The 23,160-nt window shown below is 44.0% G+C and overlaps 1 protein-coding gene across 3 annotated transcripts in view; it reads left to right on the top strand.

The window, feature by feature from the left end:
* Positions 1-9,991: 9,991 nt before the first annotated feature.
* LOC139754595 (uncharacterized) overlaps positions 9,992-23,160 on the top strand; it is a 359,713-nt gene continuing 346,544 nt past the window's right edge. For 2 of the 3 annotated variants that reach the window (XM_071672013.1, XM_071672010.1), the window contains exon 1: positions 9,992-10,129. The gene's annotated coding sequence lies outside the window, so the exon portion shown is untranslated. Of the gene's footprint in view, positions 10,239-23,160 lie in introns of all 3 variants that reach the window. The other variant, XM_071672011.1, reaches the window with a different exon arrangement.

The raw sequence follows: 23,160 nt of genomic DNA, 5'->3' as shown, positions 1-23,160 counted from the left end.
TATATTTGACTGTACTGAAATCCATTTGCCATACCTCCGACCATGAAATCCTGATTTGGTATCGTACGGAATGATTTTTTGATTTTGTTAGTGGGTCTGTCTCAAGACCGTTCACATTGAACTACTGACAGTGAACGCTGACTCTCTCAAGGGAGAGGTCCTGTATTCCTGAAGCCGACGGAACCTTTCCTAAGAAAGCGAAAGTGGAGTCCTGGACGGGGATCATCACAGCCAACGCTGCTGCCACGTCTGACTTTCGTCATGGACTTGCTTGGAGGGTTTGTCTTTCCGGACATGTCTGCTGATGATGCCAAACTTATGTCTTACAGTTGTTATTACTGAGAATAGAGTGACCTGCATAAACAAAGACATGAAATACTTAACTACAACAGTTGTTAGGCTATTGGCCATGAAAATTTGAAAGAATATATAAAGTAATGAAGGTTGGGGGAAAATTAAGTGACTAAAAAAGGCCAACATTCACGAGGGAATGTAGTACATCTCTCTCCATATACTATTTGAATATCGTTATGTCAAGACTCATTACGATTAATTAGAGGAAGGAGCATATAGTGAGGATGTGGGAGTAACAGTAAGGGATTCCTGTGCCAAGCCTCTGCAACACTGGCTGAAATGCTGCAGAAAAAAATTGGCTAGAAACTGAGTGTGCGATTGTTTGTGATCTCTGATGTGTTTAGGATAGTAATCTTCCACGCCACCTTAAGGGCAGAAATACGTTAACAGAATAGATATAACTACAAAAAATAGCCACAGACTGTTGATCAAACATACAAAATAGTCACCAGATGATGACAGCTACTGAGAGACATGTTAGTGTGGTAGCCTTTAGCTTACAGAAGGTTAAGAATCATCGTCAGAAAACTGTCACTGGCATTATGTACGTAGGGTATGTGGAAAGATATCTTTGCGGCGAAATTCCTGAGCACTGGCTGAGAATTGCGTTTTGATGACCTCTGACCCCAGACAATAGCCCGAAGTAGCCCGTTCACAGATTTAAAAACTACATAGTATGGGTCACTTTGTACTATATATCGTGAACACCAGTTGAAACGTGGTCAAATAACGGCCAAGAAAATCTGTCTCTAGCGAACTTTGACACTGTTCTGTCAATAGAAATATATCAAATGACAAATTTATCCTGCTCCTCGTGTGGGGTTGTGGAAAGGTATCTGTATATAGTAGTTTATTACGTAATATTGAAATGAGATTATAAGAAACAACCGCCTTGAATATACGTGTTTGTGAACAATGACTCCATAATAGTCTTTAAAAGACTAAATAAAAAGATGAAAGAGTATCATTAGAGAACCGCGTGTTGTGGCAGTTGATACAGCAACACCTGACAGGATATGACACCGGGAAGTGATCACAGAGTTTCCCTCTTTTAGTTTTCCTCCCACACTTTGCTCCTTCATATCTGGCTTCCTCTCTGGCCGGTCTGTCTCCGCAGCTGTCAGTTATCAGCCTCTCCCGCTTCCCCCATCAACAGCGGTGTCCTGATCTCTGTTATGTCTCCTCGGTTCTTCTTCTCATTTCCATGAATAATTTCTTTCTTTCGACTGATAACTAGATGCATCACACTCTCACGTTAACAACTCAACACAGCATCCCTTCATTTCCTTCACATCTGTACCATCGTCTCTCGCTCGATCTTCTTTTCGTCTCGTGACAACATCCATAAACTCAGACTTGGAGAGGATTCCTTTATCGGAAAGACGCAACCTGGCTTAGTTTAACGCGCCCTGAATCTAGTTTCTGTCCTTCTCGCTTCCTCAAGCCCATCACAACTCTGCCATCTCGTTTGATGGATCTGTGATTCTACCACTCAACGCAGTCAAGATACTTAATATCACTGGAGCATGTAACCGACCATGGAAACCTCATGTCACACAAATAGCTAAGTCTGGCTCGCAGTCCTGTTCAGATACAAAGGACTGATTCGTCTATGACTGGCGCACTGCTCTCACGTTTGGGGAGTCTCTAGCTCTACATGCTTACCAGACAATCCGGCTTACCAACTCTCCCCGTCGAACCTCGTAATGTGACCCACATCTCCTGCGCCGCAGCACTGACTTACTCTCCCTCATCTGTAGATAATACTTCGGTTTCTGGCCCCCGCAGGAGAGCTGGCTGCTTGCGCTTTCATCATCAATAGGTAGACCACGTGATACTCGGCAAACAATAGCGTCGCATGATTATTGTGTGGCCAATGATAGGTCGATGGAGGGCGGTTGAGAGATCTCTTTCCCTACACTGCTAAACGTTGGGATTGTTTACGACCTGTTCCTCTTTTAACGGCAGAGTTTCCACGTCTTCCAAAACTTTACAAAAGAATATTTGTTTTCTCTCTTGACTTCTTTATCCTTGTAACTCTCTCCTGCTTTTAATCAGGGCCGAGACTCGATGTGAGCTTTTCTCCTTACGAAAAGTTTTCCGTCCCAGTTAATTTGGATTGTAAGAAACAGCGGTCCCTAATATACGTTACTGTGACCTTCACCTCCACATGTGGGCGTATTACACCCAGGTACGAGACTCCCAGATTTCAAATCATTCAGCCTCAGGGTGAAGGACCGACACAACACCGTGACTATTGTGAAGAAAAAGGTGAAATAAATATATCTGGTATTCTTCCGTAGGAAATAGATTTATCAAATTAGAGGGGAACCAAATTGTGCAAAATGACCATCAACAGTTCTCTCTCATTTCTCAATACATCATCGTATAAACGTCTTGAATGGATTTCAGTGGCAGGAGATCATCTGCTGGCCAACTGGATATCCTACCAGTATATAGACGTGGGTATAGTGAGGAACACATCCACCACGTCGTCTCGACCTGATCTGGACGATGCTGTGTCTCTCCGGTCTCCTGGTTGTCTCTCCGGTCTCCTGGTTGTCTCTCCGGTCTCCTGGTTGTCTCTCCGGTCTCCTGGTTGCCTTTCCAGTCTCCAGGTTGTCTCTCCGGTCTCCTGGTTGTCTCTCCGGTCTCCTGGTTGTCTCTCCGGTCTCCTGGTTTCAAAAAACACGACACATTAGGAGAAAGCACATCAAAATTCTTGAAGGGTTTGAATAAGTTGTGAAGACTGAGATAAGAGAGGCTAGCGGAGCTGGTTCTGCTACTGTGGTAACAACAACACAATGTACACATGGCTTCGAGGACGTAACTCAAAACAAGTTATTAGAAACAATTAGGCAAAACATAACTAGCGGGCAATAGATGTAATAAGAATTAAAACGCGCTTAATAGGACGTTGGAAAATACTGCTATTGTTACAAGATAATGACAAACAGAATGAATTAATTGCTGAGGAAATAGATGGCGTAATTATATCTAAGAACATGTGTGGTAAGGTGTTGTACTCCAGGGATGAACTCACTCCCTATGAATAAATATTTTTGTGACTGGAAATAGGTTATCACAGACAGATAGACAGACAGACACTTGGCTTAGGCTGGGGATAGCACATGGGAAAGAGACGGGGCAACACGAGTGTTAAAAGAAAAAAAAAAGAACTGCCGGTGACGTACAAATGATCACCACAGTTACTGTACTACCATGTCAGACCTTCTCCTGCTAACAGAGCTCCCTCGTCCCCAACTTACAGTTGTGCGCCACAACCACCTCGCGCCCATCCGAGCTTGTACAGACCGCTACAAGAACAGCCCCATCCCAGCCAATTGTATGCATCATAAATAACTGGTAATGTCTGCGTAATGACTGTCTTGTTATAGCCCCGCTGTCTTTTATTGTGTGTATTTTCTCTGTATATTTCCAGCCTTTGGCTGTGCTTTATTCAATAAAGCGTTGATTATTATCTTTCTATTCATCCAGTATTATTCCCCGTGAGAGAAACCCCAGAATGTGGGAGACTGCGTTAAAGGAGGAAGTTGAGAGTTAATTTGAACAAAAGTCAGGTAATGATGTGTGGCTGGGGGCCAGACAGGATGGTTTGTGTGTGTTTTAATGAGGGGGACCCGGAGGAAGTGGGGTGTTTTAGGTACCTAGTTTTGGACATGGTAGCTGATGGAAACATAGGGACTGGTGAGTCACAGGATGGGAAAAGAGGCAAGGATCCTGGGTGCGTTGGGGGAGTGTTTGAAATGAGAGGTCAGAAGGATGTAGGGAAGATGGATATGACTTGAAGATATAGCATTCCCGACAGTGTTGTATGGATGTGAGTCCTGATCTCTGAAATCAAGAGTTACGAAGAGGGTGGAAGTGTTGGGAAGGCCAGGGGACGATCTGTGGCGTGAGGGAGAGGTGGTCGTGTAAGGAAAGACGGTGAATGAGGAGTGTGGAAGTAACGCAGTCAGACTGAGAGTTGCTCTGGAACTCCCTACCCTGTCATGTCTCTCTCAGCAACTATGACATGGAGCATTCTGAAAGACAGGTTTTTTACTTTCTCCAAAATTCCTAAATACTTTTCCTTGTCTCTTGTTTTTCCCTTTCATTATCTTTTCTGTATTTCAATTAGGGCCCAGCCCTGTTGTGGACTTTTAAACGGAGCCTCCAAATGAAATATATATATATCCCCTGGGGATAGGGGAGAAAGAATACTTCCCACGTATTCCCTGCGTGTCGTAGAAGGCGACTAAAAGGGAGGGGAGCGGGGGGCTGGAAATCCTCCCCTCTCATTTTTTTTTAATTTTCCAAAGGAAGGAACAGAGAAGGGGACCAGATGAGGATATTCCCTCAAAGGCCCAGTCCTCTGTTCTTAACGCTACCTCGCTAATGCGGGAAATAGCGAATAGTATGAAAGAAAGAAAGAAAATATATATATATATATATATATATATATATATATATATATATATATATATATATATATATATATATATATATATGCTAGAGTGCGGTGATATGGTTCAGACATATGGAGGCAGAGGATCTACATCTCAGGTGTGAAGGGAGCAGAAGGGAGGGAATGACCGATAAGGGGGCAGAGATATGGACTGAAAGAGGCTTTGGATCATCAGGGGCTTCATTTTTAAGAAAATTAGGCAAAAAATAACCTCTACAAGCATAATGAATCAGACAATGACCCAAATATTGCAAAGAAATATAACACCATTAGAAGAGACGTTAAAAGATTATCATGCAAGTCGAGAGAGAGAGAGAGAGAGAGAGAGAGAGAGAGAGAGAGAGAGAGAGAGAGAGAGAGAGAGAGAGAGAGAGAGAGAGAGAGAGAGAGAGAGAGAGAGAGAGAGAGAGAGAGAGAGAGAGAGAGAGAGAGAGAGAGAGAGAGAGAGAGAGAGAGAGAGAGAGAGAGAGAGAGAGAGTATGAAATGAGTATTGCAAAGATTTATTAGCAGAAACTTTTCATACAAAAGCAAGAATATGATATTGCCACTATGCTTAAGTCTAGTTAGATCCTTACCTGGAATATGCAGTGTATGTCTTGGCCCCCAACTTAGCAACTATATTCTTGAATTGGAAGCAGTGCGGCGAAGATGCACCTAAATTGATTCCTTCCTTGTGAAACAAATCATATGAAGATAGATTGCGAGAATCAAACTTATTGTCCCTAAGCAAGAGACGTCTGTGAGGCCAACTGATATTTCAAAATATTCAAAGGATTCAACAACGTCGGTAGTGAAATTTTGTTTACAGTAGTACCAGCACTACCAATGAGAGGAAGTGGACTAAAACTTAGTCATCCAGTTAATCTGGACTGTATGAAATACGTCTTTACCATCGACATTATTGATGCGTGGAATAAACTCCCAGAATATATTGTTCAGAGCAACACTCTTCATATCTTCAAAATTAGGCTTGATCATCACTTATCACTCTCTGATACTGAATTATCTATTCAATCAATCATCATAACAGAGTGGTATACTATGCTACTTTCTCAACCCCGATCTCTCTTTAGCCATTCTGCGATAACATACCAACATTGCTTCAGGAGAGCAAGAAAGAATCATTGTATTATCGACATGTTAAGTCAAGAGCCTGGAGCTCAAGTTTACCCATATTACTGTCTTTATAACAAAAAGTGAAGGGATACATATCATCGGTGTTGGGATGCATGTTATATTCATGTTCATTTTAGCAAATGACTTTCCAATGATAATTTCCTTCAAGCATATCATTCCTGCAAGGTATTTTTTTCAACCTCTTGCCGGAGGGAGTCACAGTATATGAAGCCTGATATGTGACCATCATGAGCTGGTAACTTTGTTTTCTCCAGGAAGTTAGAGCGTATAGTATATTCTTGAAACACAGCCTTTGTCTTGATTCCGAAGAGCGAGAATGATACGCAGGGAAATTCTATAGGCCTTTCTAAATAACAGGAAATACGTACAGTACCCCTGTTACTAGAAAAATTCAGCCCCTTACGTGTCCTGGATTCTGTCACCGCTGGACTGTGACCCAGGTGTGTCACCTGAACCACAACTGACAAAAGGTCACCATTATGTTACCTGATCAGGTCACCATCCAACATGGGACATTCCGGGAAGTGGAGATCGCTCGTGAGTGTTACCGATGACATCATTGCCTCCCAAGGGTCACGACAGTGCTCATCTGTCGGTGAGGAGACCGAGGTCATGACCTTACAAATGTCATGTCAGTATACGAGCGTGACCCTGGAGTGTCACCCACGCAGGTCACCACCCGGCATGATTATATATGGGAGGAGCGCCTGCCAGGACTCCCCTGCGATGGTCACCAGGTTGATGGCATGACAGTGGCGGGCCGTAACCAGGGGCTGTCCACTAGGCCTCGTCCTACCACACCTCTTCCCCCCACCCCAACCCTCCAACTGGCTGCCCCCTGTCCTTATAAGCTCTCCGGTTACCCTCTCAGTCCCACAGTGTCCCTCCCCGCTGCCACCCACCCCATGCCATCTTCCCTCCAGTCCGTTCCTCACCACTCACCCCTCCTCTGGTTCCTCACCTCGCTCGTTCCTGCTCCAACGCTCCCTACCCTCTCCCAAACCTCTCCTCCTTCTCCCACACCCCCCGTCCTCTCCCACACCTCACCTCCCCCTCACACACCTCCTCTTCCTCTCCCACACCACCTCTCCCTCTCCCACACCTCCCCTCCCTCTTCCCACCACCCCTTCTTTTCGCGCACCACTCCCGCTCTCTCTTTCTCACATTCACCTCTCCCTCCCTCACCCGCCTTCCCCTCCAACTCTCCCACACTCACCCGCCCACCGTTCCACATCTCCCGTCCTCCGGTCCGCCCGACCCTCCCTGGCCGCCACTCCAGCAGGTCAGGAGCAGGTAGGCCTGGCAGGAAGGTCACCCACGGTAGAGTGAGGTGTCGTCTGTAACCTGAGGAGACGAGCTATGGTCCTTGCCACCATTATATCGCCCTTCCTGGACACCACTCACACTACCTGCACCCTACACCCTCCCTGGACACCCCTCACACTACCTACACACTCCCTGGACACCCTCACACTATCTGCACCCCGCACCCTCCCTGGACACCCCTCACCTTCCCACGACTCTCCACACCCTGTGTTCACCCTTCTTAGCCTCCTCGGACACCTCTTGAACTGCCGTCCGTCACCTTATCCTCTCTCTCTCTCTCTCTCTCTCTCTCTCTCTCTCTCTCTCTCTCTCTCTCTCTCTCTCTCTCTCTCTCTCTCTCCATGGACACCTGTCACTCTCTCCGTACAGTCACCAGCGTCTCCGGACGTGTTCCTCCCTATCGTCCAGCCTTCACCCAGCCATGCTACTCCCATAACCCTCACCTGCGATGTAAAAGGCTGCCGGACGTCACATGTGGTGGAAATTAAAGGTTTAAGAATTTGAGTAATATCACGCCATTCCAAGTATCGTAGAGAGGAGGGGTGGAGTTGAACCTTCCGGTGTTCTTCCCTCAGTGCTAATACAGGCAGTGCAGTTACCACATCCATCACTACCACACTGACACTCACTATGCTCTGCCGGTACCACAATGACACCATGACCACACTCACTGCCACTACCACACCGACGCTCACCGTCACCACCCTCACTGTCGCTACCACACCGACGCTCACTGTCGCTACCACACCGACGCTCACCGTCACCACCCTCACTGTCGCTACCACAGAGACTTCTCCACTTGATACTGAACTATTTGCTGTTCCTATGGCCCTTAAACTTGTCGCTCACTCCAGGAGAGATAGTACAATTTAAGGGATTCGCTTCCCTCAGTAATTGCATTAAACCTCCTTCACTATGACTGCAATATTCTTGTATCTAAAGCACGACATAGGTATAACCAGGTTACCCATGATGGATTTAGAGTCCAGTTTGTCTGGATTCCATCATATACTGGGATGAGAATGCACGATAAAGCTGACGAACTGGCAAAAACCTTTTTGCCTTGAAGGATGAAGTTGATTACCAGCTGGGTCTACCCTGCGAGTACCCGTAAAACGATCATTCAGAAAGAATATGAATAAATCTTTTACACTTACGACGCATTGATATCAACACAAGCAGATCCATCCACCACCATCAGCTTATGCAAGAAGAAACGTAGATACTGTATGGTTGTGCTAATAGGATCGGAGGACATGGTGGTGTTGTTGCCTCCCGACACAGGCTAGGCTGTAGATTATTATTCATGGAGCTTGCTTCTCTAAATGCCAACTTTGCCAACAAAGCTACTCCCACCACCAGCAACATTATATATACTTGACTGTTGTAAAATGATTGAGTTCAGAGATGACTCTTACCGAACATCACAAGATGTGTAGACATTTGCTCTACCTCGTATACTTTAAAAAGCACCCGGCTTTGCTTATTGTAAATAGTTCACTTGTTACATATCTTCATACATAATGCAGTCATTGTTGTTTAGGTTCTGTAAACAGCTCACTCACCAGGTAAACTGCTGAATGATAAATTCAGTAGTATCCAGTCCTTGTTAACGCGTCTCTCACACTGTTATCTTCTTATGTATGTTCTTCCATCATTATCTGTCGCACCATCGCCCACAGGGTGACTACCAGTGCACAGTAGGCTTGCCCAGCTTGCGGCAAAAGTTAGGAAAAAAAAGTAGCATCACTCTTTATATCCCTTCCACCACTACTGCGCCACACCTGCCTTAGTCATGCCCATCACCGCTACTTGTATCATCACCATGGCAAGTCAGTACTACAAAACTCACGTCCAGACATCACCAAGCCTCACCTTCAACATGGCTTCTAGTATCACCACACCACCTCGTTCCTCACCCATACCACGCACACTATCATCACCATTATCAAGTGACAACAAATGACAACGATTACCAATACCAATAAGACAACAACCACTATCAACCTCAGAGACATTAGTACCATCAGTGCTTTGACCAGATCGACGCCATTCCTACCAGCACCATCCACCGTTGACGCCACCAGTCCTGCTGGGGCAGAGCATCCGATCGCATCCACCGATATCCAGCGACAAGGTTCGAGTTTTTAGGAACAGAACAATATCCTGTTACGCCTTCATTGATGTCAAATGTTTTCCATTGAGTGCACTGTCCAAATGACACCATGTATGAAGACTGAAATAATCTACGGATCGCCAGTTCTTTATGTATTAAAGGGTTTGTAATTCTTCGCTGTCCTGATAGACAAGTCTGCAGATTTAACTCCTGTCAACTGATTTTCCTCATTAACAAAAAGAATATTACATGCATTTGATCAAAGTGAACCTTTCCTTCTCCGTCTCCCCACGGCGTTTTAAGTTCCTGAACACATGCGAGTGTAGGACCTTTCAACTTTGTACATTGCCTCAGGGACTAAGGGTTTCATATGAATATTTATTAGTAATATTATAACTGCTTGGTACTTTATATGCTGAATGTATGACACTATGACAGATATGAAATTAAAAAGAAATGAAAATGTATTATCAATAATAAACACCGCTTTATGTATATATTGATGGAAATGATGATAAAAGGCGTGTTAAGTTTCTTGCCCGCGCAGCCAGCCGGTAGAGGGCACGGCTGAACCCCTCCCGATTCCCGGACCGCGCTGTCAAGCTCAGTGCTGATCGAGTCGTGGTGGTGAAGGGTTGTGCAGTCTCTCGCGGAAAAAATTAACTGAAGTGCTGTTTACGGATTACAAGGAAATATTTTGTGATCATATGTGAGATATATAGTGCAGGTGAGATTGAATAGTTTAATTCTTTCTTCACTATGTTGGATGTGAATCCTGATTAATTTTATATATTTAGTGTTTCAAAAAGATTCGCCTTCTCAGCAGCCTGCGCTTGGTGAGTTAAGATTGACGTTTCGAAATACATTTATTAACGTCTTACTTTAAACCTTTCTTACAAGTGTGTGTGCTTAAGTTTTTGTGGATATCAGAATTAACTGTTGATTAACCTCTTGTACTATTGTCACCACTGGTTTTATCAGTACACTGACTGTTTTTTTTTGGCAAAGTATTGGTTTGATTATTCTGCAAGAGCAAGACGGGTTTCTTCGCTTCTTCCTGAGACGTGAGTTCTTCCTTACAGAAAACGGGAATCAGTAGAGTTAATCTGAACACTACACGAGACATTTTTTGTTGCACAAACTTAGCGTTCTTTTGGATGTAACTGACGAGGGCCGTACCTGACCTGGGCAGGTCTAAGTACCGTGCCTGAGCTGCGCTTACCTTAGGCGGTTCTTGGCCAAGGCAGGTTCGAGCCTGTACTTGATGAGGATTGACGTGGAACAGCACTTTAGATAATTCGTGTCGTGTGCAACCAATGCTGTTGGGTCATATTGACCTAGGATGAACCATTGTCGTACTTGTGCTGGTCTTTGATGGTGTCTAGTTTGACTAAGGATGACCACTAGGCCCAGCAATATCTAGGTTTGCCTCGGGACCCGACGAGTTGTCAGCACACCATCTTAGGAGCTGTACGAAATCTAAAGTTCACTTTGCCATTGGTAATTCCTGGTGTAACCACCCAAGTTAGGAGTTTTGCGGGTGTGTCTAGCTCCCGCGGGGGCTTGCTGGAGTTGGGTGGAAGCTTACGGCGATTTAAATATCTGATCTTAGCGAGCTTGTGGTGGGTCTTAGCTTGTTGTGGGAGAGGGGTTACATTGGTGATCAGGTTTGGCTTACTGTAGACTTGCCTCTTTGAGGTAGGGCTTGGAGGATGGTCCTAGTTTATTGGTGTCTTACCCTGGTAGAGGGAGGGTTCCTGCTTGAGCTTGCTAGCGAGTGCAAGAAATTCGAGCACAACTGTTCGCTGATTCTCACTTGATTCGTAGCAGATTTTGCATTTATTCAGTTGTTAATCTAATGAAAATCGGCACAAGGGCCAGAATTCTGATTTCAAATGAATTAATAACTACTTATTTTGTCATTTTTTTTTTTTTTTTTTTTACTGTAATTGTCCCTCGAGTAAACCGTGGCAAGAAGAGATTTGCTAACCATCACCAGTGAATGTAGGTTATGATGGTGAACGTTGGTGCACACTTACGCTTATCACACTTAGAGTCTACCTCGTTCCTTATTTTGCGAAGTCACCCATCTTGGAGGAAAAACTGATCGTCTGACAAATTTTGTGGCGGCCATTCTGCATTTTCCTCCTGAACTTTATTGGTGGCATGTAGTCATTCCTCATTTTGTCATGTTGCGTCTACTTCTGAATGTTGTTGTATGTAAGATTTGGGGAATAGGTAGATGTGACTTGGTGTGAGATTGGACCCGTTACCCGGTGTCCTTTAAGTGGTTAATATGTGAAGTTTATTAGAAGTAATTGGACGGAGAGCGTATGTACGGATGCTCGTTGTTGAGTGATGGAGATTCCAAAAGTATTGTCTTGCAACTGTGAACAGTAGAGAGAGAGAGAGAGAGAGAGAGAGAGAGAGAGAGAGAGAGAGAGAGAGAGCTATGTGTATAATGGTTTTGCTATGCAGTTATATATAGTGCAACATTTACATTTTTGCCATATTGCTCGAATTAGTAAGTTTGTATGATGGTAGTAGGTTTCTTAGTATTTGGATAAATGTTTGGTGTGCATACGATATATGCGTATAGCAGCGCCCGATGGTGTAGTTCCCGAAAAGGTCATTGATCATCAGTGACGAAGCTCTTACTTTAAAGCGCTATTTTTAATCAGTCAATGTATTTCATAGGTAGTATGACTGGCAGTTGCCTAATTTAGCAAGGTTTGCTATACTTGTTTTGGCTCTCTTTTAGTATTCGACCTTCAGCTCAGATACCGGTATTAGACGCTAAAGCCAGGGGACTTTCTTCGTGTATTGAAGAGGGTCTACTTAAATCGGAGGTCCTTCCCACTGGTAGATTTTTCAAGAACTGTTTTCAGATGCTGCGGGTTCTACTGGGATGTCCTCTTGTACTATGATTCTCTGTGGGTGCTGCAGGTTCTGCTGAGATACCGGATATTACTTTCGTTGCTAAGAGTTCCATTAGGGTAGTGGGGATTGCCCTAGCGTGCTAGAGGTTCTTCCCAGGTTCTAATGGATATCGGGTTCTTTAAGGAACGTGTGCGAGAGGTATCACTAAGTACCACATTGTGGGGCACTGGCTGTTCTCATTTGGCTTGGGTTCTTCTCGGGTACTTTGTGTTTACTAGGAAGAGGATTTTTTTTTTTCTTTTTAGTGTTGGAAATTCTGTTTGGGTTCTTTTATGTTACCGTAGGTTTCCGTGCGCGGGGATTGACTGGTTCCTCTCAGATGCTCCTAGCGTACTTGGTGACGTTGATGTGTTCTTGTGGATCTGCTTTAGTATTGCTTGGATGCGATGGATTGTCATAATATGAAACATTTAAGAATACATAAGCCCGTACATACAAAGTCTGGGATCCACAGGTAATAACTTTTTTGCATATACATGAGGTAGTTAATCCTGGAAAAATGGCCCTATTATATCCGGAAATTTAGCCTCTAAATGTCCAATATGTTTTTAACCAGAGGTATCGTAATTCATGGTAATATTACATCGGTAGGTTGTGTCTTCCACAGCCAGAACAGGTAACCACTCCCCAACTGTAGCAAAAAACATAGGCCTTTTCTCACGATTAACGTCCAAATGATAGTTTGTCCCACTGTTTGTCGTCATAACTTGTAATGTCATTTCCTCTCTGTGCTGCTCTTTAAAGCCATCAATTATTTTTTATATGAAGGAAAAACACAGGGTGTGTTTTTTGTAAGGTTAAAAATGAAGATAATATTAGAAGTGGTATCTCGACCTGAGGAGCAACGAAGACAAAGGACATACAGGGTCCCTTCCACTTGTCGGTATTCAGACATTCTGGCCAGACCAGATTAAATCTGACGCACTTTTATAGAAGTGTTCACAGATTTTGCTTACAATGAACCAAACCTACACAAATCATTACTAATTTAAATTAGAAATAATTTTTTTTTGGGGGGGGAAGTTTCCTTAAGAAAAAGATAGTTTTCTGGAGTGTTTATCTTTTGCAGGAATTTCTTGCGGGTCATAAGGTCGAAAATCAGAGCAAATCCCTTTTGTAAGGCCATATCAGGCTCTTAAGACTTGATTATCATGTTAGTAGAATACAGACTTTTGTAGAGCCGTGCGAATCAAGGATATATCGCTTTGTTAGGAGTCGTACGTAATCTTCAAATGATTTGAAGTATATTTAGTATTTGATTTCGTAACTTTATTTACGGAGACAGAATTATAAATAATACACTCACAGACACAACAAAGATGACATTGCTGTATGGTAAATGTTACGCGAGACAATTTGACGTGTAATTAGTGCGTGTACCCTTCCAGCTTTCAGTCTTAACCTGACGAAAGTAAAAATTTTAAGGTTTTGAAGGTCAGTGAAGTTCTGGGATTAGATATAGCGATCTCAGAAGTTTATGGCAAAGCTTAACCTGGCATAAGATAAGAACTCCCAGCAGCCATCATCAGAGGTAATGATCTGCGATACATCAAAATAACATGGCGTTACCATTTTCCCGCTGGATTCAAACATAGAGTGAAGCTATGCATTTGACAAAGTATACGCAAAGCTATCTGGTTGGTATAGAGAAGAAAATGTGCTCTGTATTGTTAGGAAAGTAAATCTACTTGATAAAAAACAGACTTTTATAGTTACACTTATCGTCCGCGAAACATTACTGCAACAAAACAAGAGGTAAGACATATACAAATAGAAATCCTCATACTCATTTTTTCTTGAAATATCCTTTAATTTTTCTTTGCATATTCTTCAACACTAACCATAACTTACCTTTATAAAACTATTAACTTGGAAGTAATTTGGCAAAACCAAGCCGGACGAAAATCATATTGTTTACTGTATTGGAACTATGGTGTTCAGGTGGAGACGGGAACATAGGATACATTTAAGGAGCATTACTGTCTGTTGAAGAGTATGCTAGTTGCCTAAAGTCCAGTGTTATATTCAGTAATTAATGTCTTTTTTTTCCTACGATTTTATGATTTGATAGAACTTGATTCATCCTTTATGTAGAAATTTATTTTGTTGGAAACCACGGAAAAACTTGTCCAATTTTTCTAGTTCCCTAATCTTATAAGGGGGTTTCGCCCCCCTTGGTCCCCTGATCAGGTTTTGTTTTGTCACTTGTTGGATCTCCCCACATAAGGAATGACCACAGAAATCAAATTATTTATTGTAGTGGTTAGATGGCGACCGCGGTAAGGCAGAACACGTGGCACCTGATCTCTTCGAGTCAGTAAACCTAGCCACCTGCAATGACGTTACCAGACAGCCATCAAAACGTGATGTTCCGTCAATATATGATGGAACCTTCAGCTCCGTAAACGTTTTGTGCATAATTGTTTTGTTGCTTCACCATTACTAGTCTGTTCATGTAGGGCACAGTACCGTATGCGTCACTGCTCGTGATGAAAATTTCTCTCGATGAAAGTTTCTAGTGATGGCTACGATGTGTGATTGGGAATGAATCTTGGAGAATGTAGGGGAATGGCCGTTATGATGCCTTCCTCTTTCATGAAACAGCTAAGCTGTGGAATTCTTTTCCTTATGTCTTTCCCGTCTTCTCAGAACCTTTATTTCTTTTAGTCAGTTCTAAAAGAAAAAAAAAAATGAATTGCGAAGCCTTGATTAATTTCTACTTTCTTTTTCCTTTACTCTTTTTTTTTCTGTCATCCGAGATGGCCTTGATTGTGGCGTGTTATTTACCCTTGCCATGTTGGTCACCATGAAAAAAAACTTGGACACTTAGTACCCATCTAACCTATGAATCATTTAGAAGCAAATCTCACTAATATGTGCAGGAGTCACATGACTGTCTGTCCATGCGCTTAGGAAACCTTTATCTAGTATAAATCATATATTTTATGAGTTAGAAATGATAGAATATGGTTGGAATACTTATAAAACACAGTGTTATAAGAGCATGTAAGAAAAAAGAATGCTGATTGTGTGGTGGCGGGAATTCTTTTGTGTGCATATCTTACGGTATCTTTAAGAGGTGTATGTGGTCAGGAGAGTGACTAAAAGTATTTCACGCCAAACCGATTTTTCAGCCACCATTCTTAGAAAAGGTGTGGCCTACAAAGTAGTGCAAAAATATTTTTTGGGTCTCTGTCATTCAGTGTTTCTACTAATATTCTTAGCGTATGATGGATCGATGTTTATTAAGACTGGTATAAAACACATTTCTTCTAAAACAATTGTTTCGGAAACATATGAAGACCGTTAGATGATTTCGTGTTTTATATTGATTTTTGTTGTATGAAAAAAGAAGAGCATGATAAATAAAAACCTTATACAGCACATAGAAATGTTCAGTTCCTTATAATCTAAAAAGAAAAGAAATTATTATATTTAGATTTCATTTTATGTTTCCTTGTACAAGAGTTTAATGTATGGTTATAATTATATTTTGATTTCATTTTATTGTACAAGAGTTTGATGTATGGTTATAACAACAGTAAAGAAGTATTCCTTAACAGTAAAAACATATTCCTTGATTCTTGTATGTGATATAATAGTCAGTTGGATATGTAACCAGAATTTTGAAGCATGTGAAGTTTTCTTTCATGCAAGTTGGTCAGTGTCATGCATCATTAAGTCAGTTTCTTCAAAATCTCTTAGTTATAGATTGACCCTAGGGCGCTTACATGCTGATGTGTATCGTATTTATTCCTGTGGGTGCGTATATGTAGGACTTGACCAGGGAACTTAACCACCGCAGTGGGCACCTTCCTCCACCCGGCCCACCAGCCCTTCATAATGACATGTAAACAATAAGAAATTCTAGCCATGAGCTGATAAGCGTGCAGGCATATTCATGACACCTCCCTAGGCCTTCATTACAGGCGCGGACCCACGGGCAGAACCTGCGACCCATAAGAAGTAAGACCTAGAAAACACAAGAGCCAAAGCGTGAACTCTTGCTAGCAATGGTTATGATATCCAGGACCGCTTTGTCCTCCGATTATACCCAGAATTTTTGTCTTCCCTCGGAGTATCTCCATTGGTTTCAGGAGGTCTGCGAAGTCGCACCCGACCCCGACACCTCTCATGAGCATGTGGTAGCAGCGGCAGATTAAGAAACATAAACCAGTAGTGGTTGTTATGAATAACCAATGATTCGGGTGTCCTTCACAGACGTTATTTTGGTTTGCACTGGCGGACGTGCACTGGTTTATCGTCAGGCCAGGATGTATTTTGAGAGCAGGTTTGACACTAGTGGAGTACATCCTGTGTTGCCAGGTGATTCAGAGCTAAAATTGTCCCTGACGCGTCCTTCATATGCGTTGGGCGGAAAAAGATGGATGAATAGTAAGATAATCATTAGCCATTGTGCATATATTGTTCGTTGATTTATTCATATCATGAGTATCAGTATCGTTGGGTGAGTGCAGCAGCATACATCTTGGAGCGGATGGTGAAGCGGAGGCTTATCTTAGCATAAGTCCATTTCCAGGACTCCACTGTCTGTTGCAAGACCCCACTGCACGTCACCAGGACCCAGCTACTCGATGGTAGGTCTCTGCCACCCGATGTTTGGAACTTGCTCCTGGCGACTACCCTCCTGCTGTATGTTACCATGAATTTCCTACCATTCTCTGCTCGCTGCGAGGACTCTGCCGTACTCTACTTTCTATCCACTGCCACAGCTTGGCTACCCACTGCTACGACTTTACTTCTCGCTACCAAGACTCAGCTACCTGTTGCCAGGACTACGGCCGGAAGATAGGGCAGGGTCTTGGGAGAGTGTGACTGCAGCACCTAACCCTGTGGTCGGCGGGTGTGGTTCGCACAGTGACTTTCACTAGTTGGCGGTACTGTGGATGTCACGACATGGCCCCACGGCTCCGTACCGTCTCCTCCGTTCTGCCTCTCTCTTTCTCTTAGGGCGCTTTCTAAGATGTTCCTAAAACGTTGGCAGCAGTAGCTATAGCCATAAATGTTGGCAGTAGGTTTATTTTATTAGTTGGGTCTTGTTGGAAAGATTGATGCTGCCAACATTTAGCGTGAAGACCGACTTCTAGATGTCTATAGAGAACAGACTTACATGGGTTCTGCTGACATACATTTCTTTAGAAGCCTTAGTCATATTAACGTGTGCAAGGATTGCTACTAGTATTGACATCACTGTCGTGTTATCGTAGGCGATGATAAGCTGCGCAAATGAAGCTCACGATACCTTAATCAGGCGAAGCAAGATAAACCCCTCGTTATCATGTCTTCATCATAGGTGTTAGTGAGAGGCAGTCAACCGCGTAAGTAAACTTTGCTATGTGTAATCTCGATTGCTGGCTAGTGGTGTTGATGGGGAACTGGCCCCGTGGGCCAACCTTTCTGTACACTTACCAGAAATGTACGTAGATAGGCGTGGCGGACCACTTCGTCACAACTGAGGTGCAACGTTGTGTTGATCGCTGGTTTAGTTATGCGCCCTGCCTGGTAAAGTTGGTTTTTATTTGTGATTGTTACTAAAAAAAAGGGTTGTACTCTCGTTTGGTATTATGTAAGAATAGAAATCATACGATCTGCTAGTAGCTATTTTAAATAAAATCTTAGGGAAGTATATATATATATATATATATATATATATATATATATATATATATATATATATATATATATACGCACATATACATACATATGCATATACATATGGGGGTTAGGGAGGCAGACAAAAGGATTTCTGGTTCGTTATAAACGAGACGGTTAATTGCCTGTCTCCCGTCCCCTTGGACAGGACACCCCCCGTCCATAGAGGCAGGATTCCCCGGGAGATGTTAACTGTGAACTGTGACGTTTGTGGTCAAAGATTTGGACACAAACTAGAACACTGTATTTTAGAATTTAAAAAAAAAATTGAGTCTTTTAGGGATAGATCTAAACAAACCCTGCAAGAAATGCCACAACACTTTGTCAATAACAAAATACCTGAAATTGTAAGTTTGTATCCACTTTTTGTATCACGTTGGTAAAACTTACCATATGGAACTATGTAATGTATGTACTGAAATATGAATTGTATCGTCATGTAATATGAACCCACTGGAGTCTGAATAAGAGCCTTTGCGACCTCTATAATCCTTTTGCGCTGCCGCTCACAGGATGAGCATGTGGTGCACAATAAATTTGTCGGGGACACCGGTACAAATCACTGTGTGGTAGGACTATCTTCCCCCTGGGGAATGGCTCTCGCCACCTGGGGCACAGCTGTCGTGGCGGGACGGCAAGGAAACTGCCAATCATTTAGGTAAACTGCTCATCGTGCCTGGGAAGCGTATACTTGTGTAAGCCAACGATTGCTCGTTTCGCCAAAAGACCATATATTTTTTTAAGGTTGCTAAATACTGATTTAGGTGGGTAACTGGTCGTTTTAGACAACAGACGCTCAGTATTTACAGAGACATTCAGACTATTGCGTGATAATGGTTCACAACCCACAGTTTATTTTCCCACAGACGCTGTGATTCTCTGCACATCCACGTTAATTGCTCTTTTACCCCCATTAGGTAAGACGACTCAACCACATTAGTGCAACTTAACCTTTGAGTACGACAATTTAACCCATGAGTACGATAGATTTCATTTTCTACATGCCTGTGGATTAAGCCACCGTACACATAGGATAAGTCTCTGTATTCAAAGGTGTTCAGTCGTCATACTTAGGGTGTTCAGTCGTTGTTCTAAAGAGGTTGGTGTGAGTATATAGTTGAAGACCTGATTCATTATAACGAGAGTATTAACAACTGGTTCTGTACAACAAGAATAATTAAAGACTGGTTCTCTATAACTAGAATATAGTTACACAACTGGTTATGTATAACGAGAAAAGTTTAATAATTGGTTCTGTATAACAATGAAGTTAAAGAACTACTTTTAAATAAAGAGAATATAGTAAAACAAGTGGTTCTGTCATCATCCCTGTAAGATTTTTGGGAATCCTATATGGTTGCTCTTGACATTACCCAAAACTTTTGACATGGTGTGGCATCAGGGTCTCATCTCTAAACTCCTCTCATGTGGCTTCCCTCCCTCACTTTGCTCTCTCACATCTAGCTTCCTCTCTCTGGCCGACCTACGTGGTTGTTGACGGATCAGCCTCCTCTCCTTTCTCCATCAACAGTGGTGTCCCTCAAGGTTCTGTCTTGTCCCCTACACTTTTTCTCCTTTTCATGGACGATTTCATCCTTTCCATAAATAACCAAATGCACTCATACGCTGACGACTCAGCGCTGCATTCCTTCAAATCCTTCAGTTCTGCCTCTTTCTTTCACTCGATGTGCATCTTGTCTTAATACAGCTTCCTCATAAAACTCAAACTTGCGCAGGATATCTTAGCGGGGCAGATGAAATCTGGTCAAGTTTAATGCTTCCAAGACCCAGTTTCTACCTATATCTCTATCGAAAATTCCTCAACTTCCCTCTCTCCTTTGACGGTTATGTAATTCCACCTCTTGTCTCGATGAACATCCACTCTATCTTGGAAACACCACGTTACGGGAATAGCTCAGTCTCCTCGAAGAAACTGGGAGTCTTGTTTAGATATCGAAATTTCTTTTCTTTCGAACAGTTGCTCCGCTTATCCAAAGGATTGATTCGTCCTTGTATGGAGTAGTGCTCTCACATTTGTATCTGCATCCTTACTTAACAAAGTTGAGTCGAAAGCGGTCCGAGCTATAAATTGTTCCAGGCTAACTTCAAAACTTAACCCGCTTGCGTGAGCAGTGTTGGTTCACTTACCCTCTTCTATAGGTTTTACTTTGGTTTTTGCTCCGGAGAGCTAGCTGCTTGTGTGCCCTCAGCACTAGCTAGACCACGCAATATTCGGCAAGCTGCTGCGTCACTTGATTGCAATGTGGCCGTTGCAACTCGAGGGTGGGCCGTTTTGATAACTGTTTCTTTCCCTAATAACTGTGACCTGGCACATTTTAAATGATAGGTTTTTCACTTCCTCAAGAATTCGTAAATACTCTCCCTTGTCTTTTCTTTTTACCTTTCATAATTCTCTCTATACTTGAATTAAGGTTCGGCCTTGATGTTGCCTTTTGACCGTGACTGGAAGCTATTACGTAAAAGAGAAAATATGGTTCTTTATAACGAGAATACGGTGAAACAGCTGGTTCTGCATAACTGGAATACAGTTAAACAACTGGTTCTGTATACCGGGAATACAGTCAGATAATTGGTTCTGTATACCGAGAATAGCCTAACAACTGATTCTGGACAAAGAAAACTTAAAAGATGAAATTCCTTTTTACAGTCGTCACTCGTTGATCCAGGTCGGTATGAAGTCAGCTGGTGCTCCCTGATGTCATCAGCGCCACAAGAAGATCAATAAAGCATCAGGTGATGCTACCAGATGTAAACATCGCCAGGGTACAGTTGAAGCCACCAGAAGTAAACAGCGTCAGAGGATCAGCTGATCTTACAGAATGTAAACAGGCTTCAGGGGAAGAGTCACCTGATCCTGTAATATATCAACAATGCTAGCAGAGACACAGCTGACTAACCAAACTCACCCGCGAGGAAAACAAAAACTCCCGCGCAGATTCGGTTGTTTTCTTGGGTAGTGATGTAGCCAGGTCCCTGGTCTGGCTGGGGTAGCGAAGTAGCCAGGTCCCTGGTCTGGCTGGGGTAGTGAGGTAGCCAGGTCCCTGGTCTGGCTGGGGTAGTGAAGTAGCCAGGTCCCTGGTCAGGCTGGGGTAGTGAAGTAGCCAGGTCCCTGGTCAGGCTGGGGTAGTGAAGTAGCCAGGTCCCTGGTCAGGCTGGGGTAGTGAAGTAGCCAGGTCCCTGGTCAGGCTGGGGTAGTGAAGTAGCCAGGTCCCTGGTCAGGCTGGGGTAGTGAAGTAGCCAGATCCCTGGTCTGGATGGGGGTAATCACTGTAAGTATAGGTGATGCCACACATTTTCATGTTGGTAAATTCTTCATTTGATTTAGGGTAAAAGGTTTTATTGTGTTCGTCAACTGTAATGAGTGAGGGAAATATTCATCCCGTGAATAAATGATAATGCTTGATAAGAGGCGGAGGAGAACAGAGAAATATTCACATAAATCTCGACCCTTTACAGTTCTCGAGAGCATTGCACGAGGTATTGAATGTGGCCTTAGCTGTGGTTTCCGCTGTATAAAGACCAGTAACGTTTGTCGTGCGGTTGTCTTATGAGATACGTATTGTCCTGCCACTGCTCTCCCTGAGGAAGGCTGGAGTATCGATAGCAAGGTATGGTCGCAGCGACGGGATGGTGTGGGACGTGGTGGCTGGAGGATAGCAAGGTATAGTCGCAGCGACGGGATGGTGTGGGACGTGGTGGCTGGAGGATAGCAAGGTATGGTCGCAGCGACGGGATGGTGTGGGACGTGGTGGCTGGAGCTGGCCGCTTCCAGCCATGCCTCGGGGCCCTGGATTATGGGTACCCCCGTTAATTACTGCAATTTACACTGGAAAAAGTGTTAAGGGGGTCTGGGCGTAAGGGGCAGCAAAGATATTGTATCATATTTTCCAACTGAAAATGTCCATTCTCTCCCTTATTCTTTCTCGGGAGCGTGGAAAAATCCTCACGTGCGTTGTGCATACCGTATATTGCTGGGAGGTTAGTGTGGCGGGAGGTGCTGGCTGGGGAAGGATGTTACTTATATTGTTGTGGTGGAGGCTGAGGGAACTTACCACACCAGCCAGGGAGGAGGACACGTGTTGGGGGTGTGGGTTGGTGGGGATGGCGGGAGCAGTGTTCGTCTGCAGGCCATACCATAATGGTTGTTGTGGGCGGCCCTGTGGTGGCTGAGGGTACACCTGCGCTGGTGCTGCTGCTCCACTGGTGAAGAGACCAGCTGCAGTGTTTGTGTGGTGATGGTAGTACTGTAAGGGCTAGGGTACGTGTGTGGTGATGGTAGTATTGCAGGGGCTAGGGTACGTGTGTGGTGATGGTAGTATTGCAGGGGCTAGGGTACTTGTGTGGTGATGGTAGTACTGCAGGGGCAAGGGTACGTGTGTGGTGGTGGTAGCACTGCAGGGGCAAGGGTACGTGTGTGGTGGTGGTAGCACTGTAGGGGCTGGGCTACGTGTGCGGTAGTGGTAGCACTGTAGGGGCTGGGCTACGTGTATGGTGGTGGTGGTAGCACTGTAGGGGCTGGCCTAAGTGTGTGGTGGTGGTAGCACAGTAGGGGCTGGGCTACGTGTGTGGTGGTGATGGTAGTACTGCAGGGGCTGGGCTACGTGTGTGGTGGTGGTGGTAGCACTGTAGGGGCTGGGCTACGTGTGTGGTGGTGGTGGTAGTACTGCAGGGGCTGGGCTACGTGTGTGGTGGTGGTGGTAGCACTGTAGGGGCTGGGCTACGTGTGGTGGTGGTGATGGTAGCACTGGAGGGGCTGGGCTACGTGTGTGGTGGTGGTAGCACTGGAGGGGCTGGGCTACGCGTGTGGTGGTGGTAGCATTGGAGGGACTGGGCTACGTGTGTGGTGGTGGTAGCACTGGAGGGGCTGGGCTACGTGTGTGGTGGTGGTAGCACTGGAGGGGCTGGGCTACGTGTGTGGTGGTGGTGGTAGTACTGCAGAGGCTGGGCTACGTGTGTGGTGGTGGTAGCACTTCAGTGACTGGCGTACGTGTGTGGTACTGCCACCAGGTCTGGGGTACACACAGTGTTAGCACTACAGAGGACCAGGCTTCATAGTCTGGCTAATCGTATTGTGACTTTAGAACAACTACTGGTCCATGTTCCCTGATACGTTCCGTCAGTATC

The sequence above is a fragment of the Panulirus ornatus genome, chromosome 17, assembly GCF_036320965.1.
Source record: "Panulirus ornatus isolate Po-2019 chromosome 17, ASM3632096v1, whole genome shotgun sequence".
NCBI classification, from domain to species: Eukaryota; Metazoa; Arthropoda; class Malacostraca; order Decapoda; family Palinuridae; genus Panulirus; species Panulirus ornatus.
This window is presented reverse-complemented; position numbering and strand designations above follow the sequence as displayed.